The following is a 26872-nucleotide window of genomic DNA, read 5'->3' as shown; positions in this document are numbered from 1 at the left end:
ACTGAAAGGTCATTGCCCTATTTCCTAAATTTTAAGATGCTTAGTTTTACATTTTTAACGTAAGTAAAGGGAGATGCATCTTATAATTGACTTAGGTGTTTAATATGGTAGCATTTCTTTTTTCCAAAATATTATGCAATCAATGGTGTTTTTACAACCAACAACATCACAAAATCAAGGAAGTGTGATGTGTGTATATACATGTATGTGCTATACACATGTATCATCTCTCTGAAACAAGGCTTTGTATTAATTTTCTACCTCTGTATGGCTTATTGTCAGTGTCTTAGTTAAGGAAATCAAGACTCACCTGGGCTAGAAACCCAGAAATGAACTTTTGGTGTAGAGCCGCCTCCTACCATCAGCATCTCTCATTGAGTACTGGTGACTCCATTTCTATCTTTTCAGTCTTTTCAATTTTCATACTTCAACTTTTCCCTCTACTGCAGCACCAATCCGACCCACCACAGGGTGGCCACGTTTATCCTCATGAAACACATAGTTGATCCTGTTACTTCCTCTTCTAAAACATCTGGTGGCTTCCCTGGGCTTTCGAAATCAAGTCCAAAGCCCCCCAAATGGCATTTAAGATCCTCTGAAATCTGTCCCTGCTCTTCCTTTCCAGTCTCAAAGCTGTCACTTACCTCTTCCCTGGTTAATCAGTCCAATTATTATTTCCAGAATTTTACAGCCTTTTTGATACATTTCTACTAGTGGAAACTTTCAAGGTCTGGCTCGAAAGTCACACTGTCCATCAAACTTTTCCAGTCCTCCCATCAAAAACAAAGTCTGACACCTCAGCATTCTCATAGCATGGAAGACCACCAGCCTGTACCAGCCCAAAGCTGCGCCACGTGTGTGCCATCTGTCTATCCAAACAGACGATAAGCTTCTTGACAGCAGAAACCTGGTCTGAATCGATTTAGTTTCCTCCACAGAGCTCAGCACAGTGAGCTGCACGTAGTGGGTATTTTATGTTTAACAAAGCCATAACACATGCTAAAGCCAGGTGACCACAGGTTAAGGATATTATAAGGACAACTTCGTTGAGCTGAAATTCTTAGTCCCATGCTGGGCACCTGCAGATTTTTATTGGGTTCCACTGTGAATGCCATAATTTTATATAATATTAAGCTGATGATGTACAATCTTCTGTCTCAATCTTGGCCAAACCCAGGGAAGCAATTTCCTATTTGATTAAGAATATGGCAGAAGCATGGACTGGATTATAAAAATTTACAGTAGGGTTGAGAATGTAAGCCTACTTGTGGATCAGATGGGGAACATTCTAAATTTTTGTAAGGAAGTATGCGGACAGCCTATTTAAGAAAATACAGTATCATCTTTAGCATTGCGCCGAACTTTGGTAACTATCTAATTTCAAGACAGGTACCTATTCTCCTTCTGTAGGATCCAGAAAGGGGGTGGTGGGTGCTCAATGTCTCAGCTTATCAATTCTTGCCTTAATTATAACTCAACTAGATGATTTTTACCACTTGTTTACAGAGCACCAAATAAGCTTTACCATATATCAATCTTCACACAGCAGTTCCCAGATTTTGCCTTTAGATTTTCATTTACGTTTAATGATAGGGTTTAAATGAAGTTGCCTTCTCCTTGTCATAGCAATTTTCAAAATCTTTCTTTCTGAGATCCTAGGAGATTCTTAAGGATTCTTCATCTACCTCACCTCCAGAAATCCTCAAAGGATATAAAAGAATCTTGAAATTTTTTGTGTGTGATGCGCAGTATTTGTTTTAAACCACTGATCAGATCTTCACTAAACCAATTAAAACTGTCAATTTAAGCTACCCCTATGATGGTTCACTGGGCTCAGCAATCACATCTGCAAGAAGGCAGAGGCCTGGGTCCAACATTATTAGGAGTAGTAATTATATGTTATGTATTAATGCTACTAAATAAGTCAATGTGAATTACATATACTCACTAATAAGTATAATATATTAATATGTTATAATTATAAAAATAATAGCAGTTTGAGTCCTTGATCTCCACCTACCACTATTCTAAGTACTTTACATGCATTTTTATTATATGCCCACAACATTCCTGTGGGTAAGTTTTATATCCACCTTACAGATCAGGACACTGAGACCAAGGTGATGTAGGGAAGAGGGCAAAAACATCCATGAGGCACTAACTCATCAGCCTGCTCTTTCACCCTCTGTAATAATATATCCCCACACCCGCCAAGGGATTAATTAAGTAGTGTGAATAAGAGTTCATTTCATGGCTTCATGTCACCTGGGTTACTGAGAAAAGAACACATTACCCCCTGCACCCTCCCATTTGAAGCCATAGTTCTGTTTCTGAGTCCCAGTCCTGCAACATGAAATACATGTGACCCTGTTCCATCCCTCTGCAATTGATACTTTATGGTTCTAAGTCTATGAAGTATCTCACAAAAAACTCCCCCTTTAAATTGAAATTTCCTCCCAAACCCCAAGCCTCTTTTCCCAGTTCTTCTCAAAAGTCTGGTCAGATTTTGGTATCTTTGGTCAGCTAAAAAATTATATATATAAAGATTTAGTTTTATTTTACTATTTACTCAAACCAAGAATCATTTATCATGCCTAAGTGTAAGTTGCCTTCCTAGGTATTATTATAAATAGAAACCAGGGTACCTAAAGGATCTTAAGTTCTGAGAGGGGAAATGACAGAAATGCACCAAAAAAAGTTAAAAAAAAACCCCAAAACAACCTGCAGCTAAAAAAAAAAATAATTTAACACACAGAGATAGTAAAAGAGATGTTACAGGGAAGCAGATGATTGTCAACTGTATTGTACTCCTAATTCCTCTACAAAGAAGCATTCACTCCAAGCAGGAATAATTCCTTCCTCTTGGGGTTGGTACAAGAATTAGAGGTAAATAGATATAAAACACTGAACACACAGAAGCAATTTAGTAAATGGTCACTTTTATTATGATGATCCCAATAAAGGTAATACATTATATTAGAGTGATGTTTACCATTTACAAAGAAATTTTGCTCACAACCACCTCATTAGATAAAATTCTGTGATAGGTGTTATCTCATGCAAAGCAGGAATTTGGGGTAATATGAAATAAGTCTGTGTTGAATCCCTGCCCTCAAGGCACATCTGAGTTCATGCACTAAAGCTAGGAAACACGAATGCTGAGCAAGGTTTGTTTCACCAGGAATGCAGGATGGATTCAAGAAAAACAAATGTCTTGGAACTCAACCAAGAGGTTGGGGTAGAAATCTAGGGGTTATAGGTAAAAAGAGTCTGGTAACAAGATCACAGGAGAAGTTTAAACATCTAAGAGACCATTTCACAGGAAAAAGCAGCTGTACCTGAAAACATTCAATTTAGGACATAAAGGCGAGGCAGGGACCTGTATTCAGAGCCTGAGAGAAGTGACGATATGGTGGAATTTTTCCCAGAAATGGGGCCCTGGAAGAAGCTACTGGTTTGGAAGCTGTTGAGTTAAAGACCCACAGTGAAGTCTTATGAAAAGAGAGAGGCAACTCCTCATAATCTACACCAACTGAAAGCACTTAGGAAGAATAAATGTTAGTTAAACTTTAAAGATTAAATTACAAATTTACTCAAGTGGTTTAAATTTTTACTGCACAAGTAGCAATTTTAAGTCATAAGGGAACTAAAATGTTTCCAGAGTTTTAAAATCGACTGTTTCATACTAGTGAAAAGAGATCTTCGCTTCTAGTGCCAAGCACACAGCAAATCCTCCGCCTTGTAATGGGCTGCTAATTGCAGAGTTTCCTGGAAATAATTTTATTGCTAACTTACTAGTTTTCTGTTAATTATCATTTGAGAATAAGAAAAACTATTACTTCTGAAACCTACATTAAAGTGGGCTTAAGCAAGCATGGAAACGGAAGTCCGCAAGAGAAAACAGAAGAAGATGCAATTAATATTAACAGTTATAGTTGGATACTTGTTCATTTAATAAATCTTTGCAATATTAGCAAGATGGATGAGTAGTAGTACAAACGAGAAGAACATGAGATAAGCGATCATTTGTTATCATTACTGAGATATAAAGTATGATTCAGTGTTTCATAATGGATATTAAATTTGATTTAACATATGGTTGGCTCATTTGCTGAAAACTATAAACTCATGCTAAAGTCAAAGCCATTGTCTTAATAACAGGCTTTGAATTATTTCTCCATAAGAGACTGAATAAACTCAGTAAACACAAGCTTGGCGAGAGGATGTGCAAAAGCTCTTTGGCAAAACAACAAAACAAAAAAAAATCAAATGGGCCATATACTCAGACTCATGGAATAAATCACAGAAAATATTATTGCCTACACTGAAAGAATAAAGAATTAATATATTTTAATACCAATACAGAGTCTGTTAAAATAGATGTTCAAATGATCAGTAGAGAAACACCTGTCACTCTTGTAACTGCTCCAGCAGCTCCCTAAGAAATCCTCTTTTGTCAACTTCATCTCCCTAACCGTGAAACAACGTCAGTTCCCACTTTAAGTTCCATGGATTAAGCAGGTCATCGCAAGTGCTGTTAAAACAATTTATAATCTATCGTTATACTTCAGGAGTGATCTGACCTGGAATGAGAGACGCTCAAACATTTGTTACATGAGTATGCTCCTATCAGCCACTCAATTTTGTCCAAGTTCTCAGTTCTATCAAGAGAAATTCATCAAAAATTTCTGAACAATTTATCAACCTCCTAGAGATATGACACCAGTGTGGAGACTAGAGGTCTTTAGTAGTCCCGGTGTTCATCCCATCGTTGAAGGCTTATTTTTGAGCTAGCAAGTATCGGCTCTAAAATTAGGTTCATTAATAAAATGTCTACCTTAAAACAAAAATAGAATCTTCTGTTTTCACTGATGACTGTGCCTTTCTACATCTTTGGGTACCTATTCTTATAACCCAACCTACACTCATCTGCAATAACAGACTGCTAGGCAGCTCTATTATCGTGCCTTTGAAAATAATCTAGATGTGAGAAGCAGCATTTCACTTTGTTAAATGCATTTCATCCCTATCTCTTGTTAGGGTGCATCTTCCCTGTTCAAAGCGTCATCTAATTCACACTTAGCTATCAGAAGCACATCTACAAAAGGGCACTTAAGCCAAATAAGCTTTATGCACCCATTCCTAGGTTATATACTTTAGAGAGTATTAACTCTTATTTGGTGTTGATTTTATATATTGACAAAACCAAGACCTGTGTTTGACACCAACTAGCCTTGTGCCACTGAACTAGTCACTCTGACTCTCTGGGCTTCATTTCTTTCACCTGTAAAATGAGGAGTTTGAGTTACAACAGGGATTCATGAAAGCAGAGTTCACTGTGGGGCTGGCTACCCTATCCCATGAGGACTCTGCGAGGGGTCCAACCCAACAGAGTAGACCTGGTGGAGACTCCCAAAATTCTGCATTTTAGTAAGTTCCCATATGATTCGCATGGGTATCCCCTATGGGAATAATGGGCTAAATACAGCTTAAAAAAACCCTACAATAGTATATACTGAATTCATTCAACCATGAGGTGAAAAAAGAAAAAGCATGCTGAATCAGATCAATATTCCATTCTGTGGGGATATCCAGTAGCCCCTGTAAGACTCTGACCTCAAAAAGTCATAGAACCTGGATAGAACGATGCATGATGTGAGGATCCTAGCAGCCAGGGTTTGGATTCCCGTTCCCCTCTCTGTATGACTTCGGACATGTCTGTTAATCTCTCAAAATTTAGGGCTCCTTCTCCATAAAATGGGAATAATAAATCCTACTTTAGAGGAAGATGGTACAAGTTAATGAAAATATATACATATAAAGTACTTTCAAAACGGAAGCATTGTGGATACCTGGGAGGACTACAGTTGAGCCTCATTCATTGTTCCAGGCTTTATAGCACTTAGCGCATGGGAGATGCTAAGGAAACAATGGTTTTAAGAAACACAATTTAATCCAACTACCTATGACATGTTATTCATTCAATAAATTTTTACTGAGAACGATGAGACTGTCAATGGTGCGATCAGGCACTTTCTCCCCCTTGCCTGAGCTATCCCTCTGGATTTAAAGATGGTCATCCTCTCTGACCTAGAAGTCAGAGAACTCAGCTCATCTAATGTTTTTAAAATAGACACCCTAACCCAAGCTGGTCTGACAGATGCACAGATGAATGAACTTTATTAATTAGTACCCAGACCTTTTGAAAATTGATTTCTACTTTGATCCCAGCCTGTGCATTTCTATCTCTGATAGCTAAATAGCAAATCATGTTATCTTATAATTAAGTGATAATCTTTATGACAGAGAAGACGACAGGACTATAAATGGCTTATGCAAGTGATTAAAGTAACTTCCTCCCTCTTCCCACTCAGCCCTGGAGATGTTCTCCAACTTCACAAAGCTATGAGTTGTTAATAAAGTCTCTGTGACATCATGATATGACCCTCATTCCTATTCAGCAAGATCACATATACACTAAGTCACTCTCTAGAAATCATACATGCTTTACTCTTTATGCTTAAATAAGTATACCCTAATAGCCTTGCGGAGCTACACAAATCCAGTAAAAACAACTTTGACTTTTCTATTCAAATTGTTAAATTTTGCAGATGTAGCTATATGTCTAGATCTGCCGAAACACACACACACACACACACACATACACACACACACACACACACACACACACGCACCACACAGGTTCAAAGTAAACTAAGGGTCACTGTTGATATAAGCATTTAATATACAATAAGAATAAATGGCTATAAGAAGGTAAGTTTTACTTCAATGAATAAAATGAATATTTATTGAGCATTTATTGGGTACTGGTTACTCTGGTAGGAGTTCAGGATATTATAATAAAAAAAAACACCATGTCTGCCTTTAAGGCAGAGCAGGACCTAGTGCAAGGAGGGGAATAATAATTATTCTACAGCCAACTGGTTACCATACTAATTGAGGATCAGGTGGAAAGAGTGCTGGGCTTGATTAGCAATGTCTGCCATTAGGGTTGACAGGAATAACACAGTCCATTCATGTATGCTTAATGAACACTACACAAATAAACAGATGCATGAATGCTATCTTTCTGATCGGACTAAAAGCTTCTTTGGGGCAAGTTTCATGGTTATTCGACCTCCATATCCCTCAAAACCTCTAACACAGTTCTTTGTACATAGTAGACATTCATTTTGCTGGGTCCCTGGATGGATTGCTTTAGTTACTTCCTCACAATATAATTCTGCTGCCATTTTGAACACCTCACCGATTTTAAACCTTCCCTTTCCAGTTACTCTATCCTCTTTTCCTCTCCTCCTTTCTAAATACAACACAAATTCGTTTCTAGATCCTCAGCTTCTGACAAGGAGTCTCCTTTGAACGAATTCAACAAATGTGTTACATACATATGTGTATTTATGACCCTCTGCTACCCACATGTGGGAGGCTTTTTTAAGCCAACTTGTAAACTTTCCCAGACTACATATTCCTGTTCACATTCCCAGTCTCTTAATAAAGCACCATCTAATTCTTTTTCTTTCAAGTAATATAATATGTATATAAAGGACTGGGAGATGCCCTAATTCTACCGTAAGTAGTAAATTTACTTTTATACTGGTTTGAACAATCACATTACAGTCCTCCTTCAGTATCCCCATGGAGGACTGGCTCCAGGAGCCCACCATACACCAAAATCTGCAGATGTTCAAGTCCCTGTATAAAATGGTGCGGACAGTGCATACAGTTGGCCCTCCGAATCCGCAAGTTCCACATCTGAGGATTCAACCGACCGCAGATGGAAATTTCCCGGATGTGAAATCCTCGGATGTGGAGAGCTGACTGTATGTTTACCGGGAAACTCTGCATATAAGTGGACCCATGCAGTTCAAATCCCTGTTGTTCAAGAGTCAACTCTATTTTCCTAGTCAGTCTAAATCCACGCCATTTTTCTCATCCTTGTTTCTTGATGTTTAAGACACTTCAAATGTGTAATCTAAAGTAATGTAATTATTTTTTATTATGCCTTGTTCATCCTTGGTGCCTGTTTTTCCCACCCCAAACTTTTCAACGTTTCTTTTGGCATCAAATTTAAATTAATGATATATATAAGACCCTCTCAGATTACTATCCAGCCCATTCTTGAATTCTGGGTCTTAGAAACCTCTACTATGTCTTTTATAAAATGTACTGAACTCAAAATGTTTATCTGCTTCCTCTTCTTAATGATGCTTAGATATCCATTCAAAAGACATATCTCTTTTTACCCAGTCCACACTTTCCTTCTCTCTCTGTTTTTCTGTGTCTTCTGGGGTTCTGCTATTTCTCTCTGGGATTCTCTGTCTCTCCATACTTTGCTCTCTCTCACACACACATACTCAATATCCAAATTCAGTCTATGTATTTTTGTGATATGCCATTCCTCTGCTACATTTGTTAGAAGTTCTTTTTTACCCCACGGAATCAATTCTAAGGGAAAAGGTGAAAAGGAACCCGGCAGAGCGATCACTGAAGCTTTAAAAAAATCCAAGTCTGGGACTGCCTCTAACCAGCTGCCATGTGATACTGTCTTTGGCTTTCCCATTTGTAAAACTGGAGGGTAAAACAAGACCACGTCTAACTGTACCTGACATGTGTCAGGCATCAAGCGAAGTGTTGTATGGGATTATCACCTAATGCTCACAACAACTTCACAAAATGGGCACCAGTGTTATCTCCATTCTATCACTAAGGAAAATGAGACTCAGAGAGTAAACTAGCTTTGCAGATGAAAAACCATGAGTCTGAGGCTGGAACTCAGGCAGCCTGAGTCTCAGGTTACATATTTTTTCTGTATCACATTCCCCTATCAATCGATCTCCTACATTTTTATACAATTTAAAAAATGAAAACATCCAACATGTGATTTTTTGTAAATGACAAAATCATACATGGAAATAACGCCCAAATTGTTGAAAAGTTATTTCCTCTTCCAAGGACACCAATACACCCTACTGCAATCCAATAACTGTGTTCAGGTACACACATATATATGCAGCCAAGCCCGACTAGGTTCATAGGGCCTACAAGGTCTTACTTCTGCAGGAGTAGGTTCCTGCTCAACCTCTCTTGCCAGGGAGAGAAGAGAGATGGACATGCACTCTACCAACCCTAGGGTATTCATCAAGTACACACTCAACGAACATGAAATGGAGTGGAGTGGGGTGGAGTGGAGTAAAGGAGAAGAAAAGGGAAGGGGATGATGGACAGGAAGGAAAGAGGGAGGCAAGGAGGTAGCACAGGACAGAAGGAAACAGGAGGCTACGGAGGAAGGAAATACCCAGCTGAGAACAGAAGAATGGGAACCAGGAAAAAGAAGGAAGTAGTCAGAGGCATTGTCGGAAAGACAAAAGGGGAGAGAAAACAGTGCCACAGGAGCCAAAAGGTAAAATACTTTCAGAAGAGATGGGTAGATTCCAAAGATGACAGCTACTGGTGATGTCTTTTCCTTGCCAGGAACACAGGCAAAGGAATGAATTCAGCACCTGGGGCTGTGTCGATAAAGGGCTGCATCCTCCAAATGCCTCCGGGGACCAGGCAAATAGCACAAGTATAAGATCATAGGTGAGAGGATGCTTGAACATCAAGCAAAGCATCTATTTAAAGGGGGAAAACTGTGCAGATCAAACAGGTAAGCCCAGATTCTGTCCCCACAGCCTGGAGCTAACAAATCAATTCAAATATCTGTGAAACATTTACAATGGGTTTTAATCAGAAACCTTTACTTGAATAGCTGAAAACTTCATCCTTTCCAAACCTCTTCCCTCATCACAGAAAGAAGAGCACAGACATTTCAACATTTGCGAAGAGGAGGCGAGGTTTTATATGAAGTAACCCAACTCGGATTTCTTGGTACTGGGAAAGGAAAACCGACCACCCCACACCTGCCAGAGCTTCCTATCTTGGGTGTTGGCAGTGGGCAGGGGTCTCCAAGGCAGGAGCCTACACAGCCCCAAAAGACGTGGCAGAGATACCAACACCTTGGCTACGGTGACTTCTCTGAAGTTAAGGTGTTCATTTTCTCACTTGCTAATGTTGGAACTCTTTAGAGTTTTCCAGGGGAAGGATTTGGGAGCAAAGCAGTATCTGTTTCCTGCATTTTCTTATTATTGATAGAGTGGCTCAAAAATCTAAATCCATCCAAGCTGGCCTCCACCCCCCCACCCAACACTCTGCCCTTGCAGCGTCCTGTACTCTTTTCACAAAACTTTTCATCATTCATAGTAATATATATTTATTGGTCTTGTTCCTTGTCCATTTCCTCTACTAAGTTCAGACTCCACGAGGTCAAGGACAGAGACTGCGCTAGATCTGCTCATCACTGAACCTCCTGTGTCTGGCACAAGTCAAGGTGGGATATACATTTTCTTTGTTGGTGGTTTGCCTGGCAAACAGCAGGAGTCCAACAAACGTCACCTCTTGCCGCTACTTGTGTTGTTACGTCAGCACATCTCCAACAGTGGCAGGCAGGAGGAGGACAGAGAGGGAAGCAACTGGAGGGCTCGAGGCCAAGGCTTTTTCTGGACCCGCCGCGTCTCACCTTTCCTGACTGAGGATGAACTTCCTTTTTTTTCTAACCCAAACCTGCCCACGACGCTGCTTCATTAAGGCCGAGGCATTATCAAGGTCTGTCCTTACAGAGGGTTTGGTTTCAGGGCACCCTCACACAACCCCAATGCCAGACAAGCGCAGAAATTTATGTTCCTGTCCCGTCTAACTCACACATTACCTTGAACGTTTATTACCGGCGGCTGTAACATGCAGTTGTGCCGGCCCATGAGATGAGTTAGGAGCTGATATCCAGCTGGGCCCCTCTCATCAGGCCATGCACCTTAGTGCGGGGCTGTGTCTCCCCAGAAAGGGTGTGCATGTTCTTTTTGCACAAATATGCTCTATGGGCTAGTAACAGTATTGATTTAAAAAAAAAAAAAAGGGCAAAATTCAAGAGCAAGAGGCAAATGAAACCCAGTGACTTGATAAGATGTATCATATCACCTCTAGTTTAATATGTCATCTGTTCTAATTAGAAAAAATATTCACTAGGAACTTTTTTTTTTAAATACAGTATCCTGGGACTTCCCTGGTGGTGCAGGGGTTAAGAATCCGCCTGAAATAGAAATTGTATTTCAAACAATTTTCTATTTCAAAATACACAGGTAGTGAGAGCTAACAAATTATTACATTTTCATTAAATGCACAGAAACAACAAAGACAATTAAGAAAACACCGAAGCAGCTTTTCCCAAATGGTACTCCGACTCCCCAGGGCAGAATGGTTTCCTTTTAAAGAATTCCCACCTGATGATACAGCCACCTGGTACGGGTAATTAATGACATTTTAACAACTGAACGAACTTCTCATTTCCTTTCACAATGGAAAGTGAAGGTAATGGGGGGCAGGAGTCCCCTTGGAACGGCAAAAGGCATTTTTATAAGAGCTTCTAAAATCCCATCTCAGTGAGACAGATGTATTTTCATGCTTAAACAAAACTTAAAATAATAATAATTACGGTGTGAGTTAGACTGAAAAAACACCTTATGTCGGTGACTCCCAGTCTGGAAGGGATATGATTAAGTAGCTAGCTGTCAATCACTCTTGTCTCAGCAATCCTGTGACTGAGATGTGGGCTGATAGCATGATTTAAATGTAGCTAAACCAGGGCACCAATACTAACAGAGTTGAAGCTAGGAGTGGGTTAAAGGAGTACCAGATAAAAACCTAAATATTATCTCTGTCAGGCACTGTCTCCTTGTAGTTGAAAATACCTGAAACTTCTTCAGGAAATCTGAGACCTTTGGATCTATAATTAAAGGAAAGAAGGTGGAAACTAGAGTCACAAAGTCAATTTCAATGCAGACAAGCTACACTGAGTCAACATCTTCACCTGTAAAATGGGGACAGGAATATCTATGTAATGAGCATATCGTCAAGATAAAGTGATATAACGTACACAAATATCTTAACAATGTCTGTACATGAGAGACCCTGATTGATATCAATGGAAATAAAAGAATGGCTACCTGTTTATCCTATCTTTTGGACCACTGACTTAGTCAAACATTTTCTTAACCATCACCTCCACCTTGGTATGAATTCCATGTGTGTGTAGTACTTTCCTATTGTGTAGCTTGATGCTCCTAACAACTTTGTGAGGCAGCAATGATTATACCCATTTTAAAGATAAGAAGACTGAAACTCGGTTCACATTCTTAGTGGCTTAGATCAAAGGTCTTTCACTGTAAAACCAAGTTCTCTGCTTAATTATTCCACAGTGGGACAGAGGTTTGGGCTCTATGAAAATTTCACTCTTCAACTGATGAAAAGGAATTCAAAAGTTACATTTATCCAATCCAGAGTCCTGCACCATGAAGAGTGATTGCTGTTAAGTATTTGAACACAACATGTGAACCACATAAGTGAGTGACTACTAGAGGCCCAAGAAAGAGAATCTGGCATTACGTGGTCATGGCTGAGAAAGGGCGAGCTATATGGAATCCAAGAAACAAAACAAAACCAAAAAAAAGAAGCAAAAAAAGACACCTTCTCTCCTCCTCTAAGAAGATGAGGGAAAACATTTTTCTTGATTTCAACAGTATTTCTTGTAGAGAGAAATTTTCTCACCTAATGGACAAACCAGCAAGTTCAAACTAGCTAACAGCAACCCTTTGCCCCAAGGTGCCTTTCACTGACTAACTTTCCTACATGCCTTTCCTCAGTGCGTTCTTGTGAAAAACTTTAAGAGTCAGGCTTGGCAATCTCCAAGTTTTGGATAGAGACTGAGGCTCAGAGGAGGTGAGTGGTTTTATCTGTCAGAGTTGAGCTGCTCAAAACAGAGATAAAACAAGGTGATGGGTTACATCAAAGTCTCTGGGAAGACATCCAGAATGACTAATGAGCAGTGCTGCTACTTCTGCGACCATTAGGAAGATGGAAAATCAGGAAGCCACTGACAGAACCACTGACGTCAGAAATATATCGCCAGTATCGTGAACAGGGTTCACAAAGCTGCTGTCATCAACACATCTGGATTTATAAGAAAACCATATCGGCAAAGAAATAGATGCCCCATGCTTTGCTTTTCAATGACCCCGAAGTTAGAGACTAGATGCTGAAAACACTGCTGCCAAAAAACCCAATGTTTCCCCCTATGTTCTAGCCAGAACTGGAGAACAGCAGAAACTGGAGAACAGAAGAAGATGGCCTCATCGTACAACTCAATATCAAAAAAAACAAATAACCCAATTAAAAAAAGAAAAAGGCAAAGAACCTGAATAGACAGTTTTCCAAAGAAGACATACAAATGGCCAACAGGTACATGAAGAGGTGCTCAATGTCACTAATAATCAACAAAATGTAATCAAAACCACAGTGACATATCACCCCATACCTAACATATACACACTACTGTTTATAAAATAGATAACCAACAAGGACCTACTGCATAGCCCAGGGAGCTATACTCAATACTTTGTAATAACCTATAAAAGAAAAGAATGTGAAAAATATATAATTTATCTGTAACTGAATCACTTTGCTGTATACCTGAAATGAACACAATATTATAAATCAACTATACTTCAATAAAAACAAACAAAAAAAAGCATGAAAATGGAAAAGTAAAACAAAACAAAAAGACAAGAGATAAATGCTCACAAAGATGTGGAGAAAAGTAAACCCTGTTTGTACACTGTGATTGGGAATGTAAACTGGTGTACACTATGGAAAACAGTATGGAGTTTCCTCGAGACATTAAGAACTACCATATGATCCAGCAATCCTACTTCTGGATATTTATCTCAGGGAAACAAAATCACTATCTCCAAGAGCTATGTGTACTCCCATAATCACTGCAGCATTATTCACAATACCCAAGGTATGCAAACAACCTTAAGTGTCTGAACAGATGAACGGATCAAGGAAATGTGGTATATATATACAACAGAGTATCATTAAACTTTAAAAAGGAAAAAAATCCTGTCATTTGTAACAACATGGATCAACCTGGAGAGATTATACTAAGTGAAATCAGACAGAGGAAGACAAGTACTGCATGGTTCCACTTATATGTGGAATCTTAAAAAAAAAAAAAAAAAAAGAAAAAGCTAAACTCATAGAAACAGAATACAAAAGTAGTTGCCAGGGACTGGGGTGTGAGAAGGAAGAGGGAGAGGTTTAAAATAGTTCAAACTTTCAGTTACAAATGAGTAGGTTCTGAGGATCTACTATGTAACATGGTGCTTACAGTTAAAGACAACTATAGTTGTATAATTCAAATTTTTTAAGAAAGTAGAACTTAAATGTTCCCCACCCCCATTCTGCAAAAAAAAAAGAGGCCTCAGACTCAATTCTGCCTTTGAAAACACGAGCAAATTTTTCTAACTGGCAAAAAAGGGATCATATTCAGAACCCTGTCTGGAAGGGAGACTGGGGAATGTAGCTATTGGCTTTCCTGTTTTTCAGTAGAGGAAGGCACAAGACAAGGAGGTTAGAAAGGCTCCTTGGAGGCCAATCACCATAACTACTCCAGCAAGCATGACATCCAATAGGCAGCTCAGAATGAAAGGTTATGAGAACCAAAAAACAGGCAAAACCAAGTGTATGGTTAAATGCATGGAGACATGACAGACAGTGGATTAACTGGAGAGCTAAAAAGATTTAGAACTAAAGTGAGGGTCCATTTGGGAACACGGCAAGGGATCAAGCAGGAGAGGCATAAAAGGGGCCAGAGGATGAAGAGTCGATCACCTCAGCTAACCAGCATCCCCGGCCTAAGTTAGACATCCCTCTTGAGCTTCCAAGAAGCTTGAACAATCCTCAGCTACTGCAAGTATCACACGGAGTTGCAACTACTCATTTTCTTGTCTGCTGTACTAATCCCCTTAAGAACGAGGGCGGGAGGTCAAGGGCAGGGAGGAACTATGTCATTTTTGTATCTCCAGAACACAGCATAGTTCTTGGCATGTAACAAATGCTCAGTAGATATCTGTTGTAGAGAATTACATCCTAGCTAAAGTTCTTTCCAGAATGCACATCCAATTGATTAAAATATAATCAATCATCCACTTAGAAAAAATATTCCCCCTACCTTAAATACCTTTCAATATAAAAAAAATTGGTTGATTGCAGATTATAGATCAGTAACACAATTAAAAATACATCCCTATAGTTTATTTTTGTGCATTTAGTAGTAGACAACTGTTTTTGTTAACTGAGCAACCATTCCTGCATTCTGGTAATAGCACTTCTATTTTCCTATAGGGAAGCCCAGCTACTTCCCTCACAGGAAGGACTTCATGTGAGGGGCTTGACCTCAGCTCTGGGGTTTCAGGTGGGCGCATGATCTGGAGGGACCAATGAGAGTCCTCTGTGGGATTCTAGCAATGAGTTCGTGAGTAAAGATTCTTTTTTTCTGCTGAGGTTGCTGCTACTGGTAAGATGACAGCCTCAGGCTGCCCACGGCCACTACAAGAAACAAGGTATCCAACCAAGAAAGTAGCCAACATAACAGGATCAGAGCTCCAAAATGGAGAGATAAAGATTCTTAACAAAATCAAATTAGCTACCTGGATCTAGGGTGCCAAGCTACCACTGATCAATAAATTTCTTTTACGGGGTAAAGAAGTCATATATGGTTGCTGTCTTGTGCCACCAAAAGGAACTCACAGTTTTTCATTACCATACTTATGCTGTTAGTTGAAGAAATGGCAATTACTCAAAGGAGTTGAAGAATGGAACCCAGTTTTGGGGACGTCAATCTGTCAGTGACCTACCAAGCGGTCATTCCAAGGGGAGACAACTGGGAGACACACGATCATCACTCGGCCCTTCTTAAGAGAATTAAGGAAATACCACAAGAAGCCCTTTACTTGTCTCTATGCACAGATAACTGATTAACAGAAAAATGATCATTACTAAAATGGCTTCGGAGACTTTCAGGGTTGTGAAATTACAAATGATTTGAAGAAAAAGTGATTACTTCAAGTTTCTCTGAAAGATGTTACTTGTATAGTAATTAATGAATTGAAACAGCATGATGCCCACTAAAAAAAATCATTGCAGACTTTCCAAATAATTTAGCCAAACGTGACACTAAAAGATCAAAGCAAGAAAGCCTCATCGCTAAAATTATATAAATACAAAATCAGCCAGTAAACACATGAAGAGCCGCTCTCATCTAAAATGGCCTTTGCTTGTCATTCAAACTCATATAAAATTCCTAAAATCTGTCAGTGTAGTAGTTTCTAAGTGATATGTCAACAAATATATTCACTGAGAATACTTATTCTGCCTAGAGCCAATGTTTTTATAAAAACATCCTAAAGAGTCAACTGTTAAGTCAATAAAACGAATGTTTTGAGCAGGTGTTTGGAATTGTGCTGATTTATCCATATTTTCCAGTTTAATTTCCACATTCACCACCAAACTTCTGCAAGAAAACAAAAAATGTACCTGGAAGTATTATGCTCATCATAAATATGAGGACAGCTGTGCTCAATATATCTGTACTGGTAAGGGGGATTCATAAATCATTTTCGTTTGCTTAAATCCTTAAAGTTTTCTGTTTAACCCATAGCGATTGGAATGCCAAGTGTCACACAGTTTAAAAGGCATTTTTTAAGCCATTAGCAGCTGACCTTTTAATTAGGTATATTTACAAGAGACACAAGAAAAAAAAAATAGAAGACGAACAAGGAATGAAACCTGACTCAAGGACTCATGAAAGAAGAAAAGAATTACTATCCATTCCTTTTATCCTTTTCTTTTAGCACAACATTCTGAAGCAGTGTAACACTGGTCAAGAATGTGAGATCTAAAGCCAGCCTTCACCAGCTCAAATCATAGCTGTGGCATTTACCACCTGCCAGACCCTGAAAAAGTTACATAAACTGTATTTGTTTCCAAAGGGATAATGCCAGCACACACCGCATAAGGTTGTTGTGGGAATGGATTTTGGCATTGCTCAAAAAAACATTCTGTATAGGGCCAGAAGAGGCAAGAAGTGTTCAACAAATGCTAGCTATTACTATATTATTTGTAACCTTGCCTACCAGGTAAATGGCGAATAGTGGCAGGGAATTGTTGTTTCAGATTTTATTTATATAGTTATATTTCTTCTTGCACCAGAAATGATGCAAGACATTTAAAAAAAACAAAATACAAGAGACAACAAAATAGCCCGATGTAAGAGTCAAGGTTGGGACTTCCCTGGTGGCGCAGCGGTTAAGAATCTGCCTGCCCATGCAGGGGACACGGGTTCGAGCCCTTGTCCGGGAAGATCCCACATGCCACGGAGCAACTAAGCCCGTGCACCACAACTACTGAGCCGGCGCTCTGGAGCCTGTGAGCCACAACTACTGAGCCCGCGAGCCACAACTACTGAAGCCTGTGCACCTAAAAAGCCTGCACACCTAGAGCCCATGCTCCACAACAAGAGAGACCACCACAATGAGAAGCCCACGTACCGCAACGAAGAGTAGCCCCGGCGCTCCGCAACTAGCGCGCAGCAACAAAGACCCAACACAGCCATAAGTAAATAAATAAATAAATACGTTTTAAAAGAAATCCTTTAAAAAAGAAAAAAAGAATCAAGGTTGAATAAACAAGTAGAACAAAGGTTATCGACAAAAATAGAGGTCGGAATGAGACAAAGTGTAAGAATCATAGAGCCATGGCTGGTGTAATCAACTACAAATTTGTCTTAAGCTTTCTGGCATCCAACATGTGAGATAATAGAAAAAATATATATATATATTCACAATATTCATATAGATTCATATCAATATTCTTATAGATAGATACAGATGATACATATCTGCCTTGGATTTCTGGCACAGAGCTCCTAAAGCCCTTGTAATTTCCTAAGTGATAAGAGCAGTAGAAGCATCTTTTGTTTGGTCTTTGTCCAGAGCTCCTGACACAGGGCTTCTGAAATGCATGGAATTCCCTGGGTGATAGGAGTGTCTTTTGTTCTAATGGGGTGACTATGGGTGGGCGCCTGGATGACTGCTGGTCACCAGAAAGACAAAGCCATGATTAGAAGCTTAGTATTTTTACTTCCCACTCCCAGCCCCTTCTCTTGAGAAGGGAAAAATGCTGAAAATGGAGTTAACAATTAATCATGCCTCCCTGAGGAGGCCTCCAGAAAAATCTCCGTAGAATGAGGTCTGGAGAGTTTCCAGGTTGGCAAACATCCGTGTACCTGGACGGTGATGCACCCCCGACTCCAAAGAGGCAAAAGTTCCTGCACTTGGGAGTCTCCCAGACCTTGCCCTATGTACCTTTTTATCTAGTTGTTCATCTGTATCCTTCAACAAACTGGTAAATAAAAGTAAGTGGTTCCCTGAGCTCTGTGAGCCACTCTAGCAAATTAATGGAATCCAAAGTGGGAGGAGGTCATGGGAACCTCTGGTTTTTGCCAAGTCAGGAAGAAATTGTGGGTAACCTGGGGACCTACTACTTGAGATTGGCATGTGAAGTGGGAGGGGGCAGTCTTGCGGGACTGAGCCTGTAACCTGTGGGATCCAACACTATCTCCAGGTAGACAGCGTCAGAATTGAGGTAAATTGTAGGACACTCAGCTCATGTCGCAGAGGATTGCTTGGTGGGGGAAAATCTCCACACATTTTGGTGACCAGCAGTGTTGGAAGCAAAGTCTTGTGAGTGTGATACTACAGCGAGGAGTAAAGGAGAGACAAAGGAAGGAGGAATGGGTTTTTCTAACTTATGACACAAGACAGAAAACTGGGTCTGCAGCACAACTTTCAGTACCCATGAACTTAAAATACACTAAATATCCAGGAAGAATGTACTGATTTTTTGAGAAACAGGGAACATACAGACCTAATGCCAACAAGTGTAAGGTATCTCTGGGGGGCACATAATTAATAACCATGGTAATAACACGGTTAGCCTCAATTCTTTACCCATCTCTGCATCCATATCGGTACCACCACCTCTGGGTCCACATGTAGTCCCTGCACTTTGACTTTGAACTTGGTTCTAAGATTTCCTTTGGCCTTAACATATCGGTGGAAATTGTAGTATGTACTAATTTCCAGTTCTTGGCCTTAAACGCTCTCAAGTATTTCTGCCTGCCCTAATGTATCTCTGCCAAAGCATGAGACATAAATGACAGGGCTAGTCTGCTTGCTAGTCTAAGGAAGACGAAAGACAGGAAGCAGAATCAGATCATGCAGTGTGAAGAAGAGTCACCACTGTGCTGAGCCCAGCCTATATAAGCCAAACCACAGATAATACACAAAGACAAAAGGAATAACAAATGTGGTTGTTTAAAATCTCTGAGTTTCGGGGTGATTTGTTATGCAGCAATGGCAAACTGATAGAATGACCGAATAATGACAGTTCTTGAGGCAGTGTACGCATTGGCAACTATAAGCCAGAAATATGTATTCTAAATGGATTACCACGCCCAGATAAAAAGCAACATAGAGCCTATCTGCACACATCCTCACAGCTTCAATTTATAAACGGATGACCCTCACTATTATGATTTCTGACACCCATAATAATTAACATAAATAAAATAAAATTTCTGCTTATTGCTCACCATACTAATGAAAGTGCCCAGATAGCCACCAAAACTGAACGACAGGTTTAAGATAATCGGTCTCTAAATTCATAAGCAAAATTCACTGGAGGGCGGGATGTGACAGGGGAGTAGGTTATACGTTTAAGAGATAGGCCAACAGCTTCCAAAGAAGCACAGGGCATGACAAGTGGCCCCTGTGCCCGGCGCTCAGGAGAGATGCCATGTATATGAACATGTTGGACAGAAAAATCGAAATCTCCAAATACATGCCTATTGAAAAGTCACAGGACCTATGTTCCAAACAGTTGTGTAGATCCAAGATGAGGTGGTGTGTCACATGGGCAGCTTTCTCCAGAGTGCACAGAGTAAATGGAGCAGTAGGGACTTATTTAGTTAACCATAGCTTATGCTTCTCATGAGCAAGGCTGGTAACTATATAATAACAATAAAAATAGCTAACACCTATTCATCAGTATGGACGAGCAAGAAAATGTGTTAAGCACTAGGCAGGAATTATTCCATTCAATTCACGTAACATTCATAATAACCCAGGAAGATGGGTAATTTTTACCCCCTTCTTCAACCCATTTGCCCTTTGCTTTCACAGTTTTTACAGACAGGTACCCTGAAGTGACTTATGGTTACACAGACACTCCTTGTCTAAGAGGAGATAGCAGGCAAAATTCGGATAGATATATTTGATTACCATTTGCTTTATGTAAGTCTTGAACATTATCTGGGTTGATTGACATTTTAATTTTTTTCTTAAACATAAAGCTTCCCTAATTTCAACTGGTCTGTAAAAATATTTTGCCAAACGGAAAGCACTTTGTAAATGGAAAGAAGTGTGATACACTGTGAACACTGTCCAACTGGTTTAGAGAGAAAACCTCAATTCCAATGATAATATTTTAGAATATCCCACTGATCCAGATTGTCTCAAAGAATTGTGGTCCAATTGCCCGACATTATCCTTTAATTAACTCTGATACATAGGGAATCCTATTCCTATGCTCTCATTGTCAGATGGACAACCTACAATGTTTTCCTCCCCTGAATTACCTTCTACTGAAAATAATCCACAAACTTCAGTGTTATAGGAAATTGCACTGTTGAACATGTAAGGTTTTTTTTTGTCTAATTTAAAATTTGTTTCTTCTTTTGGCAATTAAACAGATGACAGATTTTGCACCCATATTGTATGTAAATTATGTACAAGTTTCACCGCTTGGGCTTGCATAGTATCTAATGATTTTCAAACAATGGCATGTGGGACACATGATAATAACCAGCCATAAATCATTAGAAATTAAATTCAAACCCAGTGAACACTGGATATAAGCATTTCTTATGCATTTTGCTTCAAATTTAACTCAGATGACTAAAAGCAGAACTGTGGGACTATTTAAAGGAACTAAATCCCTGAAAATCATGCAGTTTTTTGAGATGTGCATTCTGGTCCACAATATTCACCAATTATCAGAAACTGAAGCAAACTTAAAATTCACACATGCAAAGTGATAAAAGAGATGGGCCTACGTGACATAGCAGTTTGATTCAACCGATTATTACCGGCCCAACGTGCAACTTCTTAACCATACTCATCCTGGTCAAATTTATTTCAGAAACGAAATAAAAGTCACTATTATCTCAGAAGTCCCTGTTGCCCAGGTATTTCCCTAAAAGGTTATTAACCTCACACTGTAACCACTGATTCACAAAGCAAAATTTTTTGTTCCTTCCCTTTGCTGTGTAAAGGCTCCCCAAAGACAGTGAATCTATCAGGTTCTTACAGTAAGCCATCAAAAAGTTCTAGAAATTTTGTAGTACTTCCTTCAGATATTTTGTAAACCCAACAGAAGTATGCAGTTTTTTGTTCTGTTTTGTTTTTTTTAGTGTGCAGCTTTTTAACCAATAGCTGTATTGGTTCCCTCATTTTATCTTCTACATAAAAATAAAAGAAAGATGTTTATCATAACAGCAAAAAAAAAAAAAATAATTTGGCCAAGCCATAACTTGGGTGGCTACATATTACATGTGATGGTAAATCAACTCAAACTAATTTAAGTAAAATAAAGGCGGGCTGGGGAGATAGGGAGCTAATTAGCTCATATGACAAGAGGTCATGTGATTTTATTTAAGGTGGGCCCAGGCAGTGGTGGTTGGGAAATGTTTAACAACATATTCTTTCTTTTCTTTTCTTCCCTCCTTCATTACTTTCGCTCTTTCTCTCTCTCTCTCTTTCTTTCTTAATACAGGGGAGCTGATTTGTGGCATTTGCCAATTTCAAGCTACCACCATGTCATCAACCAGCTCACAAAACTCCTGAAAATTTAACAGAAGGTCCTTGTGGGCTGCTATGAGCTAGCTCCAGTACACCACTATCCAGGTACTCAGATAGTATCATAACTATCCCCATGTCCCCACCTCCCCCTCCCCTTTCTGCTTTGCTCCATCTGACTTCATTCTCAGGTTCATTACATGGTGGCAAAGATGACAGCAGGGGAATGTGGTCAGAAGGGCTCTAAATAACTTGGTTTCTCAACCTAAGTGTCCGTCGACAGATGAATGGATAAAGAAGATGTGGCACATATATACAATGGAATATTACTCAGCCATAAAAAGAAACAAAATTGAGTTATTTGTAGTGAGGTGGATGGATCTAGAGTCTGTCATACAGAGTGAAGTAAGTCAGAAAGAGAAAAACAAATACCGTCTGCTAACACATACATATGGAATCTAAAAAAAAATGGTTCTGAAGAACCTAGGGGCAGGACAGGAATAAAGACGCTGACGTAGAGAATGGACTTGAGGTCACAGGGAAGGGGAAGGGGAAGCTGGGATGAAGTGAGAGAGTGGCATGGACATATATACACTACCAAATGTAAAATAGATAGCTAATGAGAAGCAGCCGCATAGCACAGGGAGATCAGCTCAGAGCTTTGTGACCACCTAGAGGGGTGGGATAGGGAGGGTGGGAGGGAGGGAGACACAAGAGGGAGGAGATATGGGGATATATGTATATGTATAGCTGACTCACTTTGTTATACAGCAGAAACTAACACACCATTGTAAAGCAATTATACTCCAATAAAGATGTTAAATAAATAACTTGGCTTCTGATCTGCCCTCTTAGAACCAAACACTGTGGCCAAGGAATAAAATATCTGATCACCCAGTTCTAGAGCTAAAGAGAATCAGGAAAGCTACCTTCAAATCATTTGTATTAAGCAGAATTCATCTGAAATGAGAAAAGATTAGTACTAAGAAACTCTGGGCAGATGACTATCATGAGGACCATCTAAGTTTCAACAGGTCTAAGATTAAATCTACAGCAACATTTATTCCATTTCTGGGTACGTAAAACAGAATTCTCTACCATGTGTCCACTTTTGATGGAAATTTGGGGTAAGAGCTTACGATCCAAGAAAATGAGATGGGTCTTGAAGAAAAATATGCTTTTGCAACATAAAGAAGCTGTCTTCAGTCATGGATAGATTCAAAATGTGAAGACACACAATTGCTGCATAAATTTATTAATAGAAGTGCTAATCCCATAAATTGTACACCTCTATTTGGACACACAATCTTTTATTTTTCTTTCAAATGAGGAAGGAAAAATAAAGGAGCAGAACTGGTAATATTGCTTGCAACTAAATTGGATTTTCCACCAGAGAAAGCTGTTTAGAAAAAGCTATTCGAGAAAGCAGAATAGTACTCACAAAAAGGTATTAATGAGCCCAACCAGGAGGAAAAAGCCTCCAACAAAACAAACAAATGTTTGCAAAACCTCTTTCAGGACTGGAAGCTAAAGGAATGATTTGAAGTCTCTATCTTTGTAGAAACAATCTCACCAGCCAGCCAAGTAAAGCGGGTTGAATTTTACGAATAAAAACTCTTAACTTATAACTACAAGTCTCACCAATGATTCAAGAGACAAGACCTCAGCAGCTCTGGGCTTAGAAGGAAACTAATATATCCTGCTCTCAAACTGTGAGGCACTGGGGCTTCCCTGGTGGTGCAGTGGGTGAGGGTCCGCCTGCCGATGCAGGGGACACGGGTTCGTGCCCCGGTCCGGGAGGATCCCACATGCTGCAGAGTGGCTGGGCCCGTGAGCACGTAGAAGTCAAGTCAAATCCAAGACAAGAAGGATCACGTGAAGCCTGTGGCTTTCTCCTGGATAGCTCTTTTACTGCTTGTCCACAGAGTTTCATTTTGTTTGAAATCTTATTTATTTATTCTTGTTTATTTATTAACAACAGAACAAGAGCAACAAAAAGATGGCAGGAAAACAACAAAGAAAACTTGAGCTTTTTCCCCAAGAACAGAGGCGTAGAGTTAGGCCACCTTTCCACCGTTTCTCTGTACCGCTAAATCAAGTCAGCTACCAGAATATGCCTGCTATAGCTTAACGTGCCACGGGAAGGATGTAGCAATTGCGAAATGACACCCGGAATGCTCATTATTAGTTAAACAAATCCAGGCCCATTCATTAATTTTTTCAAGTCTATCACCATGGTGCCGGAGTGCTTAGCCAGCCCGCTATTAGGAAAGTGGAAAAGAGGGCTGGAAGGCTCTGATTAACTCAACTATTGCCAAGTGTTTTCATTGATAAAGAGGCTTCCCTGTAGGAATTTAATACTAAAACTATCCCTTGTATGTGGCATGCCAGATTAACAGAGGCGGCAAAAGGGACACATGGTACTCGCTGTGACTAAGAGGAGGACCTTAAGATAGTAACATTTCACTGCCAGTGACGAGATGGTCATGTGACAAGCCATGAAATAAACGTCTACCTTCAATTACAATGGCACCCTAGAAAAATGCTAAATGCCGGTTCCCTCATCAATATACTATCATATTACTATGCGTATTAATAAACCCAAGCTTTATACGTGGGTTTATTTATACTGTGCATGTGTTTATACTGTGCATGCTATATGGATAAATACATGGCATACAGGAGAAGTATGTTAAATGTAATAATAGTTTCAACAGATCAGCGATGAGGCAATTGCTTCAAGATGGGAAAAAATAAACATTTCCTAGCGTTACCGAGTGAGAAACAGATATGGTATGTGGGACAGATGAGGGGAAGCTGCAGCGTATTTTATTTTTATCCTCTTAAAGTACACTTGGCCTTTCTGTTAGAATTTCACCTTTGGACCATTTGCTAATATCGTATATAGCCACAGTAGCATCTTTTACTTAAAACCACAAATATTAGGTGGAAAAATGTGTTCAGGGAGATTTACCAGACTGTTTACATGGGCAAAGTAATCAGACCTGGCATCTGAATTGACAGGTCATACTACGTTGGCTCTAAAGAACACATACCTGTCAGGGTCCCCAGCAGGAAAAGATAACTCAAATCAAGGGTTACCTTTTGCAGAATTAAGACCTTATGATTCTTTTAGAGCCTGAGTTTAGAGCCCATGCTCAGAAGAGGAAGATGGGCTATTTAAGTATATTTTCATTTATTCTTGGGTATGGACTGTTTGAATAAAGGTAGAATTTCTCACTTAAAAATAAATTTAACCTTAACAAAGCATAAACATGACCCTAATCTTCACTCTGCCACCTCTTCTTCCCTGTTGCATTCATTAGCTACTGTTTTTTGACCTTGGACATGTAACAGTAATCCCTAGAGTGAGCTCTCTTCTACCACCTAGAAAAGGTTCCCTCCACTGTGGAAATGTTTTTATTGTAGTTGTTGACATATGGGGTAAAATATTCCCTTTGGACACAAAACCCTTTTTCAAAACCAGCTCCTTCAAACAACTCACCTAGTAGGATCTTAAAGGTCTGAAACCACTGCTGTGAGAATTAGAATACAGTTAAGTTGCTGTTTCTTTGTCTTCTTCAGCATTTCTCCGTTCATTTTATGGCATCTATGTAATAGGATTTAGAAAGGAGAGCTATGAAAACAGGCTCCATCGATGTCAACTTCCAAGAGGGAATTCTGTATGTGGATCACAATAAACCACTGGAAAGAGAGGATTATTGAATATACTCTTCAGCATGCTTCTTCGGGATCAACATTGATGGGCTCTGTTGAGAACAAAATGCATTTCTCCTACTGCGCTGTTTGGAGAACTATCTATCTTTAAGTTTCATTTCCTTTGTCCCCTATAAGGACAAAGCAAATAAAAAGGACTTGTGGTATTTCAAGCAAAATACCTCTGCCACACTAACTAGGGGTCCAGAGCTGCGTGGTCTCTGGAGGATAGCTCAGAGAGGGCAGGCAGCCTGAGGATGCTACGGTGCTATCACTGTATCACGGTGGTGAACATCTCTTGTTCCCCAGAGTCCCTTCCCCCTTCCTCCAGCAACATGCCTGGCATCAACTGGGGACTCAATGCTACTCAAAGTCTGTAAGTAGGGTTCCATCCTTAGGGATCAAGAATGTGTCTGATATGCCAATAGGCATATCACAGTCCCCTGGCTGCAGGCATTTGTAGAGAGGTAGACACATGATCCAGTCCATTCCAACCCCAGTGACTCTAAGAAAGTCTATAGGATCTCTCATAAAAGAAGTGTATTATTTTCTGTTGGAACTTCTGCAGCCATAATGCCACCACTGGTTAGTCCAGACGTTTGAAGACCTTCAAGCATTAAGTGGGGCTTTAGGAATACAACACTGTAATTTCTCTTTAGGGATAAAATATATTGAAGTCAATCTCTGTTGCCCCTACCCTAACTAGAATATGGCAATGTTTTAAGTCATTAGGACGAAACCCAGAAATCTCTACCTTGGCATTTCATCTGGCTTTGGTCATTCTCTCACACAAATATAATGCTTAACTTAATAATAAATCAGCATGAACTAATATTTACTTTGCAATGGACTTACAGACTTTCTATAGGCCATAATAGGATAATATGGCAATATTGTATTTTGTCAGGTATAAAGTTGGATGAATGTGTACTGGCATCTTTTCAATGTTTTAGTGGGAATATAACGTATCTAAAGAACTCTGATGCAAGGGATTGGACATGAGAGTCATCACAGCTTGTAATTCTGCCCATCCCCCACATATTTAGTCAGATTTAAGAATCGTATGGTCCTAGTAGCCAAACTTTAGGTTCTAAAGTCAGCATATAAACTATATAATTGTGTAATAGGACTTGATCATATTAGTTCACATTCCTGGATTATATAATATGGTACAATATCCTCAAAATACATCAAGATTCTGATCACTTCTCACCATCTCCACCAGTAACATTACAGCCAAGCTACCATCACCTCTTTTCTGAATTATTCCCAAAGCCTCTAGCCAGCCA

General features: G+C 39.5%; 1 protein-coding gene across 19 annotated transcripts in view; it reads right to left on the bottom strand.

The window, feature by feature from the left end:
• The window catches only part of FHIT (fragile histidine triad diadenosine triphosphatase), a 1440192-nt gene that overhangs the window by 373345 nt on the left and 1039975 nt on the right, over positions 1-26872 (bottom strand). The gene's annotated exons all lie outside the window — the stretch shown is intronic.

The sequence above is a fragment of the Lagenorhynchus albirostris genome, chromosome 10 (genome assembly GCF_949774975.1).
Source record: "Lagenorhynchus albirostris chromosome 10, mLagAlb1.1, whole genome shotgun sequence".
In the NCBI taxonomy this organism is placed as follows: domain Eukaryota; kingdom Metazoa; phylum Chordata; class Mammalia; order Artiodactyla; family Delphinidae; genus Lagenorhynchus; species Lagenorhynchus albirostris.
Note: the sequence above shows the minus strand (reverse complement) of the source record. Positions and strands in the feature narration are given on the sequence as shown.